Genomic DNA, 20293 nt, shown 5'->3' with positions numbered 1-20293 from the left:
CCTAACGGCTTGGCCCAGCTTGGTTTTCTTTGTAGCCCCTTGACCAGCCCCTTCCCAGCAGTAAACACAAAGGCCAGTCCCGGCTTGCTGGTTCACACCTCTCCTCAGCCTTGCCTGCCTCAGCCATGCCTGCCTTGCCTGCCACCTTTGTTGTCCTAGCTGGTGGTTGTCATGCAGGGTTACCCTGACTAACTTCCAAGTCCAGCCAGCTTTAGCTATTCTAGAATAGAAACTGCTTCCTCTGCACTCTAACACCCCATCACCCTAGAAAGGGCATTGCTGAATCATAGCATAGAGTACAGAATTCCTGCTGGACTCAGTTCTTTCTTCAGATTGACTGGGTGGGTGAGTGTTGGTTGCTTGTTTGTTTGTTTGTTTGTTTGTAGATCAGGCTGGCCTCAGATTGCAGCTAACTTCCAGCCTCATCCTCCCAAGTGCTGGGTTACATTTTAGCCACCACACCAGAACTCAGGGTACCCTTGCGGGTGATTTGGGCCCAGGCTTTCTACCTCAAGGTAGAACACATATATTCAGTCCATGGTCTTGTGAAAAGCAGTCAGGCTCTACACTAGAGACTTGGTGCATGAACCTTCTTAGAAGGATAGAAGAAAGTTTGGAGTTTGCGGACAACAGACTCGTTTGAGACTTCTGTGGCCAATAAACCCCCAGAAGACTTCTACATGGGATAAGCTGAGAATAAAAAGTAGAGCCAGAAAGTGTCTCTTGGGTGCCTGGTGACTGCTATTCCGGAAGAAGAGTGTGCCCTGACTTGTTCACCTGACACCATAGCTCAGGAGAAGGAGATGCCATGTTCTTCTTCTTCATGAGTGCAATTCATTCATTACTCAATGGGTGCCTTCATTCATTAAATAGGAGGACAGAGGTATTCCTGGCAGTTTTTTGTTTTGTTTTGTTTTGTTTTTGTTTTTGTTTTTGTTTTTGTTTTCCTCTGCAGACCTGCCTCCCAGCCACTTCTCTCTGGCCTGTATCTGGAAGTCTGGCCTTTAAGGACTCCATTCAAGCATGCCCTTGACTTCAGGTTCAGCCCGTAGGTAGCTTGGCCAGTGAATAAGATCATTGTATCAGCTCCAGGGGCTCCCTCTGCGCCAGGCAGCCATCTATCATGGCTCTGCTCTGCAAAAGACCTCTGTTCAGCGAGAGGTGAAAATGGTACCAAGCTCTGCCAGGCATAGGTGCTCTACCAGCCCTTGCTGATTTCCCTAACCTTCCTCATCTTTGTAAACTTCTGTTCTGCCTGGGAGAATGCCATCTACCCCTTAACAGGACCCCAGCTGACACAGTGAGGTTTCTTTTCCTTCACCTTTATTCTCCTTTGAATGTAGAATGAATTCTACTCCATGAACCCACATATAAACAGAACACCTAGAGCTGAGCTCAGTGACACAGAGATGACTGACCAGCTGACCGCCGTGTCACTAGTCTGGTGAGTCTAGGATAAAGGTCCACAGCTGGTGGGAACAGAGCCCAGCGTGGAGTGGGCATGTAAAGCATTCCAGCCATAGACAGCCAGGCATGAGGGAGGGAAGTGGAATGTTTCTTGGGGTAGCCTTGTGAAAACTAAAGGAGGCCATATGGCAGGAACTGCAGGGACTGACTGGAGTCAGTGCACCGAGAGACACTGATGGGGGCCAGAGTCTGGAAGTAGATAGTCAGGTTCCCTTTGCAGAAAGGTCATCCTAGCAAGGACAGAAGGATGGAGGTGGCAAGCTTGGAAACAGGGCAGCCGGTGGAGAATTTTCTGGGATACCGGCAGAAATGGGCCATGAACTAAAACAAATAGGAGAGTAGTGGAGTGGAAGAGATGAACAAAGTTCCTAGGAAGGAGACATTGCTGCCAGGCATCCTTGCATTACCAACACTGTGGGGGCTGGAGACTGCATTGTGAGTTCCTGGCCAGCCTGAGCTGCATAGTAAAACTGTCTCCAAATACACACATCACCACCATCACCATCATCATCATCAACAACAACAAACACCATTTGCTAGTACATTGGGAGTAACAAAAGGAAGAAAGTAAGTCTGGAAAACCACTTCTGAATGGATGGCCATGGCATTTGCCCATGACAAGAGAAGCACTGTATTCCATCCAGTTTTCTTGAGTTTGGTGTCTGTGGGGCAAGTGGGAAAAAAAAACCTGTTAGAAAGCTGTAGAGGTAGGTCTGAGGTCACAGTAGTCTAGACTCACACTGTGTGTTTTCTTCCTTTTAAAAACGTTTACTTATTGTGTGTGTCTGAATGCTCTGCCTTCACGTCAGTGTACCACGTGTGTGTTGGAAGAGGGCTTCGGGTTCCCTGCGACGAGAGTTACAGACATTTGTGAGTCACCATGTATGTGCTGCATCCTCCAGAAGAGCAGCCAGTGTTCTTAACCGCTGAGCCGTCTCTCCGGTGAGCTGTCTCACAGAACAGGGCGTGTGCTGTTCATCTTCAAGAGAGGCAGAACAGCATGAGCCAGGAGCGCGGTGAGCTTGCCATGTGCTCCATACCCTGCTGTGTGGTAGGAAGTACTTGATGACCGACAGTCACAATGCCGACAGACCATCTCATGAGTGCTGTGGGCCGTCAGGCACTGTGCCATGCAGGTCCTTTATGGAGAATACTTTGACCCCATTTGTTAGAACAACACTATGAGGCTCCAGGTTGTGAAGAATTCAGTGCCTTGACCCCAGGCCACCCTCCTAAAAAATGTCCTCACAGGTAGGAATCTAGACAGCAAAACTCAAGCTCCTGGGAGATTCCTTAATTTTTTTCTTGAGCCAACAGCCCAGTTACTGTCTATTCAGAGACTTTTCCCCCACCTTCAGAAGAGATAAAGCCTTACAGCAGAGACTCACTGCCCCTCCTGCCTCCTGCTCTCCATTTGCAGGTCTGAGCTTCCCCTATCCCCACCTGGCAAGAGTGAGGCTGACAAAGGGAAGCAGCTCTTGACCACATTCCAAATGATAATCACAGAGTTCAGCATGGGAGCCCGGCGTGATGATGCACTTCTGAGACCCCAGTGCCTGGAAAGCAGAGCCAGGGGAGTCACTGGAAGTCTGAGGCTAGCCCGACAAAGCAGGTCCCAAGCCAGGAAGGACTATATAACCAGACCCTGTGCCAAAAATTTAGAAAACCTGGAAAAGAACATCCATTCTTAGGTGCAACTTGTACCCTGAACAGTGAAAACACAAATTAAATAATTAACATTTAGCTCGGCTTGCTTTGGTTCACACACCCGTTTGTCCCTTTATTCTTTTTGTACAGTTTTAGAGCCAGGAGAAATACCTGGAATAGTGTATCTTTGCATATGTTTTGCATATTATCATACTTGCTTCAGTTCTTCTAAAAATGTTTCCTTTAAGGTAAAACTAACATACAATGAAATGTACACATCTTATATTCAGTGTATTCCCATTCTAGCTACTGAAGTAGATTAACGCAGTTTGTTTTCCAAACGGATAATGAATTTCTTCTCTTAATAGTCCAAAATCAGTCCTGCTGGGTCAAAGTCAATGGATCAGCAGGGCTAGTTCCTTCTGGGGGCTCCAATGAGACTGTCCATCTCTGTGCTTGTTCCGTGGCTTGTGACCACCTGATTGTATAGGACCTTCTGACCTCCTGCTTTCTTATTATGAGGACGATCTAGACTGCCCTCTCCATCTCAAGAGCTTCAGCGTAAGCACAGCTGTGAAGCATCCATCACGTGAGAAGTACATTCAGCATAAGCACAGCTGTGAAGCATCCGTCACGTGAGAAGTACATTCAGCGTAAGCACAGCTGTGAAGCATCCGTCACGTGAGAAGTACATTCACATGTTCTGTGGACCCAGACGTGGCCACCCTGGGAGTCACCATTCAGCCCATCCCCTACATCATTTAATGAGCTTTTACAAATGTCTCCACTGGGTAATCCAAGCTCCCTCGGGATTCAGAATGCTCCATAACCCATGGGAAGGTCTCTCGGGCCCTTTCCTGGTGAGTTTCTTCTTCCACTCCACGCACCAGAAGCAAATTCTCAGTCTCTTTACTTCTTCTGAAAAATAAATAGTAACACTTCAACCTTTGAATCTGGCTTCCCTTACTTAGCAAAGTGTCACTATGACTTGTCCATACTGTGTCTATCGGTATCAAGCTGTTTCTTTTTATTGCTGAGTAATATTCCAGCTGGGCAGACCATAGTCAACTTACTCTGCCAGCCTCCAGTTGGCATTATGATCTTTGTTGCTGACACTGCTGCTCTCTGGGCCTGTAATAACCTCCTTGCCACTGACCTGTGTTCCCAACACAAAGTCACACCCATAGGCCTCACAAGACTCAGTGAGAAGGCTGGGTCTTTGGAAAACACATTGTAATCCACTGCCACGCCTCAGTTCAGGGGACTGTTCTTTCCTCCCTGCCCTGTACATATTTCGGTCTATGTCCTTGACTGTTTTATGATCCATACTTGTTTACAGATTTGACTCCGACGGTGGGAGGGGCACGGGTCTGGTGAGCTGAAACTAGTTCTAACATTCTCATCAGTAACATGATGGTTCTCCTGTGTCCTGAATAAAATGTCCCCATGAAGTACTTGGCACAGAGCAAGTATCTGAAACAAGGGGTAGAACTTGTTTGTGGAAGACACAGATGAGAGGCCTGTGATAAAGTTGGTCACAGGTTTTGTTTCATTCTTATAGGATGGAGAGATCTGCTTTGCTTCGAAAACTGACATGACAGACAGACAGGCAGTGAGCCCCACTTCCTGTTGTTCTAATTTGCTTTCTATTGCTGTGATGAGCACCATCGCCAAAAGCAAGTGGGGGGTGAGAAGGTTTGTTTTGTCTTAAATTTACAGCCCATCATCAGGAGAAGACAAGGCAGGAACTCAAGCAGGGCAGGAAGCTGGAGGGAGGAATTGAAGCAGAGGCCATGGAGGAGTTCTGCTCACTGGCTTGCAGTCCGTGTCACACTCAGCCTTACTTTTTATGCAGCCCACAAGCACCTGCCCATGGGTGGGTTCACCCATATCAAAGCCAGGCAGGACTAGTGGAAGAAGGGGAACAGCAACCCACCAACAAAACCTTTGATCCAAAAATTACCCTGCCTACAAGAAGTGCAGGGATACTTGAGCAAATTTTGGGTATATGTCTAGGAGTGGTATAGCTGGATCTTGAGGAAGCGCTATTCCTACTTGTCTGAGAAAGCACCAGACTTCCAAAGTGGTTGTACCAGTTTACATTCCCACCAGCAATGGAGGAGGGTTCCCCTTTCTCCACAACCTCTCTAGCAAGCATGTGTTGTCATTTGAGTTTTTATTTTAGCCATTTTGATGGGTGTAAGGTGAAATTTCAGGGTCGTTTTGATTTGCATCTCTCTGATGGCTAAGGCATCTCTTTAAGTGTTTCTCTGTCATTCTATATTCCTCTACAGAGAATTCTCTGTTTAGCTCTGTACCCCATTTTTTAATTGGATTACTTGATTTATTGCTTTTTAACTTCTTTAGTTCTTTATATATCCTGGGTATCAGCTCTCTGTCAGATATAGGGTTGGTGAAGATCCTTTCCCAGTCTGTCATTTTGTTCTGATGAGTGTCTTTTGCTTTACAGAAGCTTTTCAGTTTCATGAGATCCCATTTATTGATTGTTGCTCTTAGAGCTTGTGCTATTGGTGTTCTCTTCAGGAAGTTGTCTCCTGTGCCAATGAGTTCTGGGCTGTTCCCCACATTTTCTTCTAACCGATTTAGAGTATCTGGTTTTATATTGAGGTCTTTGATCCACTTGGACTTTAGTTTTGTGCAGGGTGATAAATATGGATCTAATTTCATTTTTGTGCATGTAGACATCCAGTTGGACCAGCACCATTTGTTGAAGATGCTGTCTTTTTTCCATTGAATGGTTTTGGCTTCTTTGTCAAAAATCAAGTTTTCATAGGTGTGTGGGTTTATTTCTGGGTCTTCTATTTGGTTGCATTGATCCTCCTTTCTGTTTCTATGCCAATACCATGCACTTTTTATTACTATTGCTCTGTAGTACAGCTTGAGATGTTTGTAACAGCTTTATTTGTAATAGCCAGAACTTGGAAACAACCCAGATGTCCATCAACAGAGCAATGGATACAGAAATTGTGGTATTTTTACACAATGGAATACTACTCAGCAATCAAAAATGAGGAAATCATGAAATTTGCAGGCAAATGGTGGGATCTAGAAAAGATCATTCTGAGTGAGGTATCCCAGAAAGAGAAAGGCACACATGGTATATACTCACTCATATAGTCCTATAAGATATGATAAACATAAGGAAATCTATACACCTAAAGAAGATAAACAAGATAGAGGACCTGGGGTAAGATGATCAATCCTCACTTAGAAAGACAAATGGGAGGTGCATTGGATGTAGGAGAAAACAAATAACAGGACAGGAGCCTACCACAGAGGGCCCCTGAAAGACTCTACCTAGCAGTGTATCAAAGCAGATACTAAGATTCATAACCAAACCTTCAGCAGAGTACAGGAAATCATATGAAAGAAGGGGGAGTTTGTATGACATGGAAAGGATAGGAGCGCCACAAGGACCAAATATATCTGGCACAGGGGTCTTTTCAGAAACTGACACTCCACCAAGGACCATGTATAGATATAACCTAGAACCTCTCCTCGGATGTAGCCCGTGGTAGCTCAGTAACCAATTGGTTTCCCGTAGTAAGGAGAACAGGGACTGTTTCTGACAGGAACTCAATGGCAGGCTCTTTGATCCCCCCACCCCCCCAAGGGAGGAGCAGTTCTGCTAGGCTACAGAGGAGGACTTTGCAGCTAGTCCTGAAGATACCTGATAAAACAGGGTCAGATGAAAGGGGAGGAGGTCCTCCCCAATCAGTGGACTTGGAAAGGGGCAGGGAGGAGATGAGGGAGGCAGGAAGGGTTTGGGAGGGAATGAGGGAATGGGATACAGCTGGGATACAGAGTTAATAAAATGTAACTAATAATAAAAAATAAAAATAATAAAAAAAGAAGTGCAGGGATAAAGAGGAAACAGAGATTGAGGAAATATCCAACCAATAACTGGTCCAACCTGAGACCCACCCTATGGTACAGAGCCAGCCTCTGACACTATTAATGGTGCTCTGCTATGCTTATAGACACGAGTCTAACTTGACTGTCCTCTGGGAGGATCCAGACAGCGGTGGAGCTAGACAAAAGCTGTGACTTGCAGCCAAGCATGGGTTGGAGCTCTGTGGGTCCTGTGTTGGGAGAAAGATGAAAGGACCTGGAGGGTACAGGAAGCTCACAAGAAGATCAACAGAGACAACTAACCCAATCCTGTGGGGGTTTACAGAGACTGAGACATCAACTAAGGAGCAGGCATGGTCTGGACCTAGGCCCCTACACAAATGTGGCTGATGGATGGCTTGGTCTTCATATGGGTTGCCTGTGACTGTGTGGGAAAGGAGCTGCGGCTGTTTCTAACATGGACTCTATTGCCTGCTCTTGGATCACTTTCCCCTAGCAGGGCTGCCTTGTCTGGCCTGGGGGGATGAGGATATGCTCAGTCCTGATGTAATTTGATGTGCTGGAGAGGGTTGATAGAGGGGGAAGGGCCTCCCCTTTTGGGGGGGAAAAGAGAGGGGAAGGAGGGGAAGGGGAGACTTCGAGGAGAGGAGAGAGGGGCCACCCTTGGTGTATAAAGTAAATGAACTGAAATTTTAAAAAATGGAAAAAGATAAAAATGTTCCACAAACTTACCTAAAGGCTAGTCAACTGATGGTTCCACCAGCCCAGATGCCTCAAGCTTGTGTCAAGTTGACACAGTTGTGTCAAGCTAACTGGCACAGGTGACCTTTCGTCAGTCTGACACACAAACACATCACTGTTCAACTACAACTTTCTCTTTCTTGGTTGTCCCCAAGATTTTGTGTTAACACCCCATAGTCTTTAAATTTTTCAATAATTTAAAAGACCAAGTGCTCTTTTAAAAGCCAATGTCTCTTAACTATGGATTCAAAATAAGTTGTATGCTTTCTTAGTCCAAGAGAGAAGGACCAGGATACAGTTGCAACCAAATCAAAGCAAAGCCCATTCCCAACAGTGTGTATAGCTCAGTGTACAACACTTTGGAATCACTCATGATCCTGTGGGCTACAAAGGGCTTGAGCATCCCCACCTCTCCAGCTCTGCAGTTCACATGCAATTTGTCTTGTAGTCTCAGAACAGCTCCTCTCCACACTTGCCACTGCGCTTGGTGGTCATCCCATAGTCTTGTCATGTCCACACCCCACAGTCCAATATGCTAGAGTCTCCCATTGCAACTGAGGTTGCACTTTTTTTCTGAGGGCAATTTTTCTTTTCAGGAACTGCAACTGTTATGCCAGGATCACGAGACCTTCAGAGACCACCAGGCGACAACTCGATGCAAAAGCAAGAGCGCTTTATTAAGAGAGTGATCAAATTTGGGACCCAAGTCTCACTGACAAGCAGTAGAGAAGTGGGACCCCGAGCCCTGGGTGAACGGGATTTTTAAAGGGAAAAACCACTAGCAGGGGCTTTCCATGACAGCAAGCAGGGGGCTCATGCCTTGATATTGCAGGATTGGGTAAAAGTCATAGGGGCGAGGTGACCCTCTAGCTAAGGCACATAATCACAATCGCCATTCTTCTAAACTACATCTGGAATGTTAAGGAAAATTTTCCCAAATGATTCTCATTGATTGTTGCCAGGGAGATTATCTTTATTTTCTACCAAGTATTTATACTATGATATTTCCTGGAGGCTATTGCTAGGAGAGTTAATTTGTTTTCTGTCAAATGCACTTTCTGTAATATTTCCTGGTACAAAAGTTCAGCTTCTGGTCAAGATGGCTTCTCATTTCAAAATGGAGTCACCCAAGCTAACTCAAACTCTTCACAACCCTGCTTCATGTTGCAAAGCCTCAGCTTCTCTCCATGACCCCTTCAATCCTGGGGTCTTCACAATCCTGAGCCTGCACTTTCACCTACGGCCTCTCCTGGCCTCTTATATTTCAAGTCTCTTTTCCTCTCATGACTCCTCTGATCCTTCAAGTTTCAGTATCACATGGGAGATGCTTACCAAGTTTGGCAACTAGCTTGAGGTGCAGACTTATCACCCTCTGGCCCACATCCTCTGTGATCCAACCCCAAGGAAACACTTCCCAGAGGCTTTCACCTCAATGGTGTTGGTCTCTTATCAACCACAGGACTGTAGACTCTCCAGCCTTTGAGATCCGAAACACACCAGCAGCCCACCTAGGTGTCCAGGCATTCAGCCTGACACTAAGTGCTATGTTGATTTCCTGGTCCTGAACCCTTTGGAATCAGACTGAGCCTCACCAGCAGCATCCCTGGATCTTTAGTTTGCTTGGGCCCCTCAACCCCTAACTACATATGCCAATTCCTCTAATAAATCCCTCCTCATGCCTCTCTGACTCTCTGTCAAACCGCAACTAATACAGATTTGGGAAACGAAGACAGTTCCAGAGAAATCAAAATTCAAGGAAACACAAACTTAATTGGTTCTGTAATCTCCTCAACATAAGAATGTTGAGGACTTCTCTTCTAAGTCTAGTGCAGATGGCACTAATGGTCCATGGTGTGTTTGCAAATACATGCAAAATAAATGTCCTGTGTTCTCCTGATCTTTCACTTGTAGGATAAGAGGAAGTTGGTGAATCAACGTATGGTGTTTGTACACATTAGTAGAAAACTAAGGGTCATGACAACACTGGCTGCTCCGAGCACCTCAGGACAAAGGAAGGAGGAAAAAGAAGGACCATGAAAATTTGGATTCTGCCTCCAGCTAAACATAAATGCCCCGGAAGTTGGATTCTTGTCATCATGGGCTGAAACTTCTGAAATCAAGTGTGTGTCTATGTGTAGTTGCTGAGTTACAGTGAACACTGAATGAACAGACTCTGAGGACATCAACCGTGCAGGTGAGGTCACTGGTTGAGAAAAATTAAGATCTTGCAAGTTAGAATGGGGCTGTGTGGAAGGATCTGGAAGAAGCTGGGGACGGAATTTCTGGATTCTGATGTCTTTCTTATGAATGGAAGTGATTTCTCTGTGTCCACCTCCCCTGACACCCCATGAAGTGAGAAGTGAGTAGTGACTTCCTCACGTAGTGTGATCAGCCTTTCTACCTGGGACTGTAATGGATGTTTTGATTTCTTTTTCTGTTATGTAAATATGCTTTTGTTTTAATCCCAAGAATGAGATCTTAGTTGTGCTACAGTTTGTCCACACCCGTTAATTGTCTCATTCGGGGTCTGGCTTTCGCCAGCTGGTAACGGCCTTCCACATGTGGCATGGAGAGGGGCGTGGTCTAGGATTCTGAAAGTATAAATATGAGAGCAGAGAAAGAGAAAAGGTGTTTTATGTGGTGGTGTTAGGTGTGGCATTCGATGTGGCGTTCCGTGTAGCAGTGTGGAGAGGCCAGAGACGGTGTGGCTGTTTGGAGTAGACAGATGGAGAGAAGCACTTCAGGGTACATGTGTGAGGAGGAGACTGCTGGCTGTGTCTGTGGTTGATGGAGATTAGTATAGAGCCCTAAATGAACCACTTGACCCTAAATAGTCAGAGGAAGTAAAGAGGTCTGGGTCCCCTCTCCCCACTAAGCTTTTCTCTCTCCTACTTAAGGTTGGGGGTGGGGTTAGTGGAAGGGAGGTAGAGGCCTAAACACCCCAAATAAAGTAGAGTTTTTAAAAAGACTGCTACCGGTGGCTTTCTGCTACATAAGGCCACATTGCTTTGTAAGACATGATGGCCTCCCTAGGGCAGTTGCCATGTAAGACAATGCTGAGTCTCCCCAGGAACTAGACCCACCCACCCACTTTGCTTCTAGACCTACACGCTAATAAAGTCCAGAGGGCCTCTAGAGTGAGGCACAAAGTCTGACTCATGGGATGTGTTCTGGTTCAAGAGAACTACCTGAGTTTTGTAACTTAATACAAGCATAACCCCAAGGAGTAGGCCTGTTGATATAAAGGTGTGAGACACTTGGAGAAGGAACATAAATATGGGTTTGACTGAATTTATTAATATACTTCCCAAGACAGAGAATATGTATTTAATAATGTAGCTTATGGAATCAGGGTGAGGCTAACAGTTTTGTAAGACCTGGGGTCTCACAGCTCAGGAGTTCAATCGCTCCCTTCCCAGAAACTCCCCCAAACCACGACTCATTGCAAAAGCAAGAGGTTTATTAACCATTGTACAATGGGGTCACCCCTGCCGGTCAGCAAAGAGTGGCACCGAGAGACAAAGGCCTTTAGGTTTTTAAAAGAAAAATTGCGGAAAATTTGAAGTTGGAGTTTTGGCAATTTAGGATTGGATGAGGAAGTTATAAAGTAAGATAATTGGCTAGTCTTAGGTGCTCAAGCTTGGCCAGTCCTGCCAAGTATGGATGCAGCTGCAATTTAAGGTGGGGGTGGTTAGCTCATCCTTGAAGATTAGGGGCTACAGACTTTTGGCTGGAGGTCAAAAGCTACTCAGAAGAAGTCTAGGTTCGTTGCTAAGAAACGCTATCTCAAGGACAAGGGTCTGGTCCTCCTTTTGCTGAGTGAAGGTCATTGCTTGCTTGCCCCTTTTTTTTATATCTGTCCTCACAGATAGGGTCACATTCCTTCACTCTCTGGAAAGGTACTAAGAGGCTTTAGCTTAACCTGGACCTAAAACTCAAAACTATAGGCTTTAGAAGACATATAGGTTACAAAGTTAGTCTAACCCTTTCAGTTTGACTGGTTAGCTAAAACATGGACCAAAGGTGGCCCATTAGGAGTAAGTTAGCAAGATCTGATCTCCCTTGGGCCAGCATAGAAAGGACTGAAAGATTTAGGGAAATTGCAATGCTACCACAGAGTTATCATTTAGTCACTTCCAACATACTGGAAGGGTTCAGAAGATATGCTTTTGACCAATACCTCAAACAATAGGTTTGTGAAAAGCACCTTGAAGAGCTCTGTAAACTCTCTTCTCTATTGGCCAGACCTTACTATAAGAACCGCTGCTACTCAATCAGAAATGAAACAAGAATAATTTGACCTGAGGATGACATGGACCAAGTGGTGACACTCCAAAACATGATTACAGAAGCAGACATCAAAGGCAAGGTGTCAATCGGAGCATGCTGAATTGTGGAGACCTCTGAGGTTGAACTGAATGTTTCTAGAGGCAAAATAGATAAGCTGTCCCCTGGGTTCACGTTTAAACCGGACAAGCAGAAAACGTTCACGTCAGTAGAACCATAGTGTATTCCAAATCATAGAAACAGAGGATCAGTGGTACTCAATAAATTCTCTGAACCCTGAGAAGAACGAGAGGTCAAATTCCCTCTAGGATGGCCCCACTCACTAACTAAACATTTATACTGTTAATCTCTCTCCTAGGCTTTGTTGAAGGGAACTGTGTGGTTTTGTTCCCCCGTGGACTGTGCGTTGGAGATAAAGAAATAATCAGACTCTTAGGACAGCACTGATTCTGAACCAGCACCGATTCCATGCGACCCAACATCATAGAGCTCCCCAGCCAGAGTTTTATAAAGGTCACATGATCCGTGAAGTTTCAGCTAAGCTCTGACTCACAGGGGGAAGTGGGTCCATGGACCCATCTCATGGTCACTTCTACAGTGATAGAATGAATAACTAGCACAAATTTCCTTAGTAATTGGCAGAAGCTCCATTCCGGCTCTCTGGAGGCCAGAGAGACTTTACAGCAGCCTCTGCTAGAGAGCTGCATTCTTGACAGGGTTGTAGATATCAGGGTTGTAGATATCAGGGTTCTCACCATCAAGGACTTCCAAACACATGGGTGATAACTTGTGCCACATCTGCATACAGTTCTCTATTGGCTCATACAAAAGACGGACCAATTGTTGAAATCTTGAGTTTGACAGTGGTAAACTTAACTAAGTGGCGATTCCAGCTGCAGCTGTTTTACCAGGTGTGATTTCATTGCCTGAGCAGATAAACACATCCCCAGGTACTTGCTTTTGCAGCCATGGATCTGACAAGTGCTCTTCCCACCATCCCTGCTTGCAAAGTCCACCAGAAGCAGTTTAATTTCAGTTGACAAAAATGGGTATAGATTCACCATTTAACCTTGGGGATATATCAGCTCTCTAGCCTGGAGTCTCAGTGTAGTCTGTAGGGATTTGATCACCTTCTGCTTCCATGAGGCATCACTGATATTAATGGTGTGATGCCGACTGGACCTGGTGAGCATGAAGTAGCATCCATCCTGGGCCCACTAGGAAAACACCTGTATGTCTCCTAAGTCCAGCTGAAACAGATCTTCTGCCTCTGTGAAATTTCTCAGAGTCCAGAGGCATAGACGATGGCAAAGACAAAATAGCCTCCTGAAGGTGAAAGACAAGTTGCTCCAGCTCTCCTCCCCTTCAACCAAGAAAGAGATAACTGGTATCCCCTTCAGACTGGCATGTGAGTGAAATCTAATCACTAGTCTTCTGGGTAAGCCTCATCCCTGAACAGGGTTTAACCATCAAGGAGATTTGGGTCCCCTGTTGTTAGCCAGACATGGTACAAGCATGGTGCATTACTTCACAGTGATTCCCCATCCTGCCCCAGAAAAAGCCTCAAAACCACTGTTATGGAGGTGCCCTGTCCTGCATAAAAGGCGTCATGAAAGACCTGTGCTGCCTCCTATCATCCTGCCTGAGGCCACCGACCTTTTCCCCATGTGCCTGCCAATCACATAGTCTATCTTGATTTTAACTCCTGGTGAGTCTAAGCGTAGGTGAGATAGAAAGGGCTCTCACGGCAGCTTCCCTGGCTCTCTGGTGTGTAGGAGGCTCAGAGGTCTTTGTGTCCCCAGATGAGCACCAGGGGAACCTAGAATGTTAAGCACACAGGATGTGCCTTCAAGGGAAGAGATGCGGTACCTATTATCCACCCAGAAAGTTGGTGTGGAAGTGCTTACTAGCCTGGTGACCTTTGCACTCTCATGCAGCTGGGCATTTTCCAGCACCAGACCCTTACTGTAAATTTGTTTTTCTAAGTCAACCTCCACAACCTATCTTCATGGACATTACAAAGAGTTTCTGTGTGGTCACATCTGATCTGTATTTGGCTTCCTTTGTTCCTTGAGGGGATTTGTGAATGCTTGCTGTGCTCACAGGACTGGGCTAACAATCGCCAGAACAGTTATCATCAAACTGTGCTACGTTTAAATATGCCTAAAATAAACCACGGGGCATCCCAAAGTCTGAACTGGCTGCTGAGTCGTGTTGAGCCAAAGTACCTTCTTATCTACCATGGCGTTCCTCTCTGCAGCCTGCTAAGGTCACAGTGATTCTGCAAAACCTGCACTCCCAACTCCCAGTGCAGGGTCCGTACCGCTCCCTCCCCGAAGAGACTCACAGACCGCGGTTCGATGCAAAAGCAAGAGGCAGTTTATTCCGATCGCGATGGGGGTTGTCCCTTCAAAGCAGGAGACGACCCCGAGCATACTAAGCACAGAGTTTTTATTCCTAAAAAAATCAGGCCTTTACATTGATTAGTCAGCAGAAAAGATAGCAGTAATGCGGGCTGGCAGCTGTAGCGGGCCGCTTACAGCTTCAAGGACAGTCCTCCCCTAAATCGCCTGACTTGTTCTTCTTTCTTCTTAGCTGGCCCTTATTCAAGGTCCAGTTGTTTTTCTTTCTAATTTAGGATGGTCCCATTTCTCATTCCCCCCTTTTTCTTTGGCATAATTTTAACCCTAAAATTACAGGCTAGATTCAGCCTGCATCTCTAATTGCTAATACTGCTGTCGAAGCATAAGGACCTGAACGGTACTGATCCGTTCTCTCACAAAATTGACTAGCTTATTAAGAATGCAGGAGCCAAGAGTTACAGTCAGGAGAAGAATTAGCAAAGGGCCTAGCAAGGTGGAGATTAAAGTGGTCATCCATGGAGAGGAATTAAACCATCCTTCAAACCATCCTAGGCTTTGGGCTCGTTCTTGCTTTCTCTTTTCTAAGCCCTCTTTGACCTTATCTAGGGTCTCAGTGACAACTCCAGTATGGTCGACATGGAAACAGCATTCTTCTTTTAGAGCAGCGCATAAACCTCCTTGTTGCAAAAACAATAAATCTAAGCCCCTTCTGTTTTGTAACACCATCTCTGATAATGACTGTAAGGAATCTTTGAGCTCTCTAATTGTGCTTTCTAATCTTTTTATGTCCTCATCAACAGCTGCCCTAAGCTCATTTAACCCGCTATGTCGGAGGGCTATAGCCGACCCTCCAGCTGCTGTCCCTACTGCTCCTAGCCCGACCCCAAGCATTATGGCTAAGGAAATTTCCAGGTCTCTTTTTGTTCGTATCAGTGGTTCCCCCACAGAGTCCCAGTATTGGAAGGGCTCTTCATACGGGTGATAGGTGACTCGGGGGATTACCTGGACCAGGACACAGTAGACAGATGAATTGACAAGCACCTGAGTACTGACACAAGTAGTGATCCCTGTCGCACAGGCCCACCATCCATTGATTGGTGGTATGAGGTACCCAGACAGACCTGCAACATCATAGGTTTGGTTGTATAAAAACTGATGACTGGGGGGGACTTTACTTACACAGAGCCCTTGCCCTGAAACGGCAGACAGGGAAAATCTAGCCTCCCTTTGCGTCCAATGGCAGGCTGTTGCCTCTTGGGAGTTACTTATCTCATCTGTAAAGGCAATTCCTTCATAATATGGGGGAGCAATTCCAAAGCATAACCAACAAGACTCAGTAACCTTGGGGTTGGTGTTATTTAGGGCCTGAAAGGCCCCCTGTGCTAGGGAAGTAATGTATGGTCCAGGAGGCTTAGGGGAAGAAGAATCTTTACCCATTTTTGAGTTAGGAGTCAGTGAGGGGGTTGCTGGACGTGGGGCTATAGTCTGGGGGTCCACTTTCACTGGGGGAACCAGGTGAGGGCCAGCTTTATTTGGCCCTACTTCAGCAGATGGGGCTGTTATTTTTAATTTGATGGTGAAAAGTAACCCATCATCATATCTTTCCTTATATATTCGTAGGCCCCAAGTGAACCCCGTCACCCAGTTAGTTGAAATCTGTTTTCCAGCGTCTGTGAACTGGATTAGCAGGGGGTGGCACCAGGTGGTACATATTGGCTGATTAGTCCACCTATTGTTTGGTCCCCAGTCTGGGGGCTGGGCATGACTATAATTAGCTTTAACAACAATGTAATCCCAACTGGAGGTAGACTTCCAGTAAGTATTGCCAGTGGTTTCACACCCCCAATTTTTGCAGTAGAAGTCATTTCTCTCCCCACATTTGTTTACCATTTTAGGTTGCTGGTGGGGTCCTGGACATACATAAAAGGTTAGGACTTGCAGCATACTGCGGTGGTTGGTGGTCCCGCAGCCCCCCCAGGGATCTAAGCCCCTTCTCTCACTAAAAGACCCACGTCTATGGTCCCCAGGAACCACGTTGGGGTCTGGGTGGCTTTGCAAATCCCAGTTAGCAGGTGCTCCTAAAGCCATTTTACAAAGGTCAGGGTACAAGTCTGGCCACCATGTGAAGGGTGGGGCTATCTTTGAAACAGACCAAATTATAATATGTCTCTGATTAGTTACTTCCCAAGTCAAAAATTTGGGCTGGTGAGGACTGGAGCCCAAGCAAGTATTGTAAGTGCTTAACAGAGCCAAAAGCACCAGCAGTTTGTGGATATCACCCACGGCTAACATTCTTAACAAGTTTAAGTTTTAAGGGATTGTCACTGGGCTGGATTTTCCAGTTAGAAGTGGAGTTCTCTGGAGCGGGTTTGACGTGTGATGCGTGGATCCAAGCAGCAATGCCTTCTACCTTCACAGCCGTTGGGGTGGTGAGCAGGATGCAGTAAGGACCTTTCCACCGGGGTTCCAAATTTTGACTACGGTGTCGCCGTACATAAACCAAGTCTCCAACTTGGAACTGATGTGGCACCTCTAAGGATCCTGGGCGCATATGCACTGCCAACCTTGTTCCAGATTTCTTTTTGAATAAGCTGCAGTCCCTTTAACCTGGACAACAAGTCAGAGTTACCACTAGTTATGTCAAGAGGGTCTCCCAGGAGAGTCAAGGGAGCAGGAACTCCATACAATAGTTCAAAAGGCGTGAGATTCAACAAGGAAGGAGTATTCCTGATCCTACAAAGAGCCAGAGGGAGGAGTACCACCCAGTCACCGCCAGTCTCCATGGTCAATTTAGTAAGGGTCTCTTTTAGAGTTTTATTCATTCTTTCTACCTGTCTTGAACTTTGGGGTCTATATGCACAATGTAATTTCCAATTAGTCCCCAAAAATCTGGCCACCTCCTGACTTACCTGAGCAACGAAGGCCGGCCCATTGTCTGACCCGATTACCTTTGGAACTCCAAACCGGGGAAAAATGTCTTTTAAAATCTTCTTGGCTACAACCAGAGCAATCTCTTTCTTGGTGGGAAAAGCTTCCACCCATCCTGAGAAGGTATCTACAAAGACTAGAAGATATTTATTTCCATACCTGGCAGGCTTGATCTCGGTAAAGTCCACTTCCCAATGCATTCCAGGTCTAGTTCCCCTTAACCGTTTTTCCGAGCTTTGGAAATTCTTCCTTACGTTTACCATTTGGCAAGGGATACATGTCTGAGTCACTTTTTCAGTTAGAGCAGTGAGGTTTAGTATTCGGTAAGGAGATTGGAGAACAATTTCAATTTTCTTGCCCCTAAATGAGTCCATTGATGCATTTGCGCTATTAGTCTCTTAGCATCTTCTTGTGGCAAAATGACCTTACCTTTGGAGTCAATCCATGCTCCCACATTAGCATCGAATGTCCCTTGTTTTCTCTGTATTTGCTCCAGGTCGTCCTCTGAGTATTTTAGCTGTTCCTTCTCTGGCAATTCAGTAGTTAATATCATTGGAGCAGGACTTCCTCTAGCAGCTGCTTTCGCCTCCTGATCAGCCATTTTATTTCCCTTTGCTGCCTTGGAATTTCCCTTCTGATGTCCCAGGCAGTGAATTATGCTTACCTTGGTGGGCAGTAGTAAGGCATTGAGCAAGGCCAAGATTTCATTTTTATTTTTAATTTCTTTACCGGCTGACGTCAATAGGCCTCTCTGCTGGTAGATGGCCCCGTGCACATGGGCCGTAGCAAAGGCATACCTGCTGTCAGTGTAGATGTTTATCTTTTTGTCTTTCCCCAAAGTTAATGCTTGAGTTAAGGCAATTAGTTCTGCTCGTTGAGCAGAGGTGCCTTCAGGCAGCGCTTGGGCCCATATTACCTTGTGTCCATCCACCACCGCTGCTCCCGCTTTTCTTTTTTCATTTTCAAAAAAGCTACTCCCATCTGTGTAATATGTCACCTCTGCATCCGGCAGAGGCTGGTCTTTTAAGTCCTTTCGTCATCCCTGTTCCTCCGCCAACACCTGCAAGCAATCATGCTCTGGGGGCTGAATCTCTGGATCTGGTAACAGGGTGGCAGGGTTTAGCCCTGTTGCTGGGGCAAAAGTAATCCTGTCATTATTCAAAAGCAAAATTTGGTAATGAGTCATGCGAGCATTCGTGAGCCAGCGATCAGGTGGTTGTCTGACAACACTCTCAAGGGCATGAGGGGCATAAACAGTAAGATCTTGTCCCAAGGTCAGCTTGTCAGCATCCTTTACCAATGCGGTGACTGCTGCTATTATCCGAAGGCAGGTCGGCCATCCTGCTGCTACTGGATCAAGCTTTTTAGATAGATAAGCTACCAGTCTCTTCCAGGGTCCAATCTTTTGAGTTAACACCCCTTTAGCCATTCCCTGGTTCTCGGCCACATAGAGATGAAAAGGTTTAGTGACATCAGGAAGTCCCAAGGCTGGAGCTGACATTAAAGCCTGTTTAATATTATCAAATGCAGTCTGTTCATCTTTTCCCTAGGAAAAAGAGTCATTGCCCTTTGTAAGGGCATACAGAGGGGCTGCCATTTCAGCGAACCCAGGAATCCATAATCGGCAAAACCCCGCTGTACCAAGAAATTCCCTCAGTTGTTTTGTAGTTCGTGGAGGGGGAATATGAAACACAGTCTCTTTTTTAGCCTCCGATAACCATCTTTTTCCTTCCTTTAGTATATACCCCAGGTAACTGACCTGTTTCTGGCATATCTGGGCCTTTTTTGCTGATGCTCTATAGCCGAGTTCGCCCAATTCTTGTAACAGTTTGCCGGTGGCTTTGAGACAGGTTTTCTGACAATCTGCAGCTAGTAAGATGTCATCCACGTACTGGAGAAGAGTTACCTGAGTATTTGTGGCCCGGAAGTGTGCCAGGTCTCGGTGCAGGGCTTCATCAAATATGGTAGGAGAATTCTTAAATCCTTGGGGAAGTCGAGTCCATGTTAGTTGGCCCGAGACCCCGGAGTCGGGATCTTTCCATTCAAAAGCGAAAATGTCTTGGCTGGCAGGGCTAAGTTGAAGACAAAAGAATGCATCTTTAAGGTCTAGAACAGTATACCAGGCTCTGTCAGGGGGAAGGGAGCTCAGCAGGTTATACGGGTTGGGGACTGTTGGATGTAAGTCCATAACCTGTTTGTTAACTTCCCTCAGGTCTTGCACAGGCTGATAAAAATTGCTCCCAGGCTTCTGGACCAGCAGTAATGGAGTATTCCAAGCAGATTGACACCTTTTCAAAACCCTTAGGTCAAGGAGTCGCTGTATATGAGGGCGAATCCCATCATGGGCTTCCTTAGACATTGGATACTGCCGCACTGCAACTGGGGCTGCCTGAGGTTTTAGCTCTATCTGGACTGGCGGTTGCTTTCTTGCTTTCCCTAAGCCAGCTGTTTCAGCCCAGGCCTCAGGGTATTTTTTTACCCACCAGTCAATGTCTTTTTCCCCCTCTTTTAAATTTTCAAATAGCCGGTATTCATCTTCCAAGTGAATTGTAAGCACGTGAATAGGATCCCCTCTTTTATCTGTAACCTGTGGGCCTTCTGGGTTAAAATAAATGTGGGCTCCTATTTTGGTCAGGATATCCTGTCCCAGCAATGGGTATGGGCAGTCAGGTATGACTAAGAATGAGTGGGATACCCAGCCCACTCCAAGGTCCACTGTTCTTCGGGTAGTCCATGTATATTGCTTACATCCAGTGGCCCCTTGAACCCATGATTTTTTTTCTTTCTTAGCCCCTGAGTCTTGCAACAGAACTGAATGCTGAGCGCCAGTATCCACTAGAAAATGGACTGGCTTCCCCTCCACCTTGAGGGTTACCCTGGGTTCGGGGAGGGGAACCGAACCCCGTCCTCCCTAATTGCTGTCATTGTTTAAGGTCAGGACCCTGGTCCCTGTGGCTTGAGAATTCAGCTGCTTCTTCTTCCTTTTG

The sequence above is a fragment of the Meriones unguiculatus genome, chromosome 3 (assembly GCF_030254825.1).
Source record: "Meriones unguiculatus strain TT.TT164.6M chromosome 3, Bangor_MerUng_6.1, whole genome shotgun sequence".
In the NCBI taxonomy this organism is placed as follows: Eukaryota; Metazoa; Chordata; class Mammalia; order Rodentia; family Muridae; genus Meriones; species Meriones unguiculatus.
Note: the sequence above shows the minus strand (reverse complement) of the source record.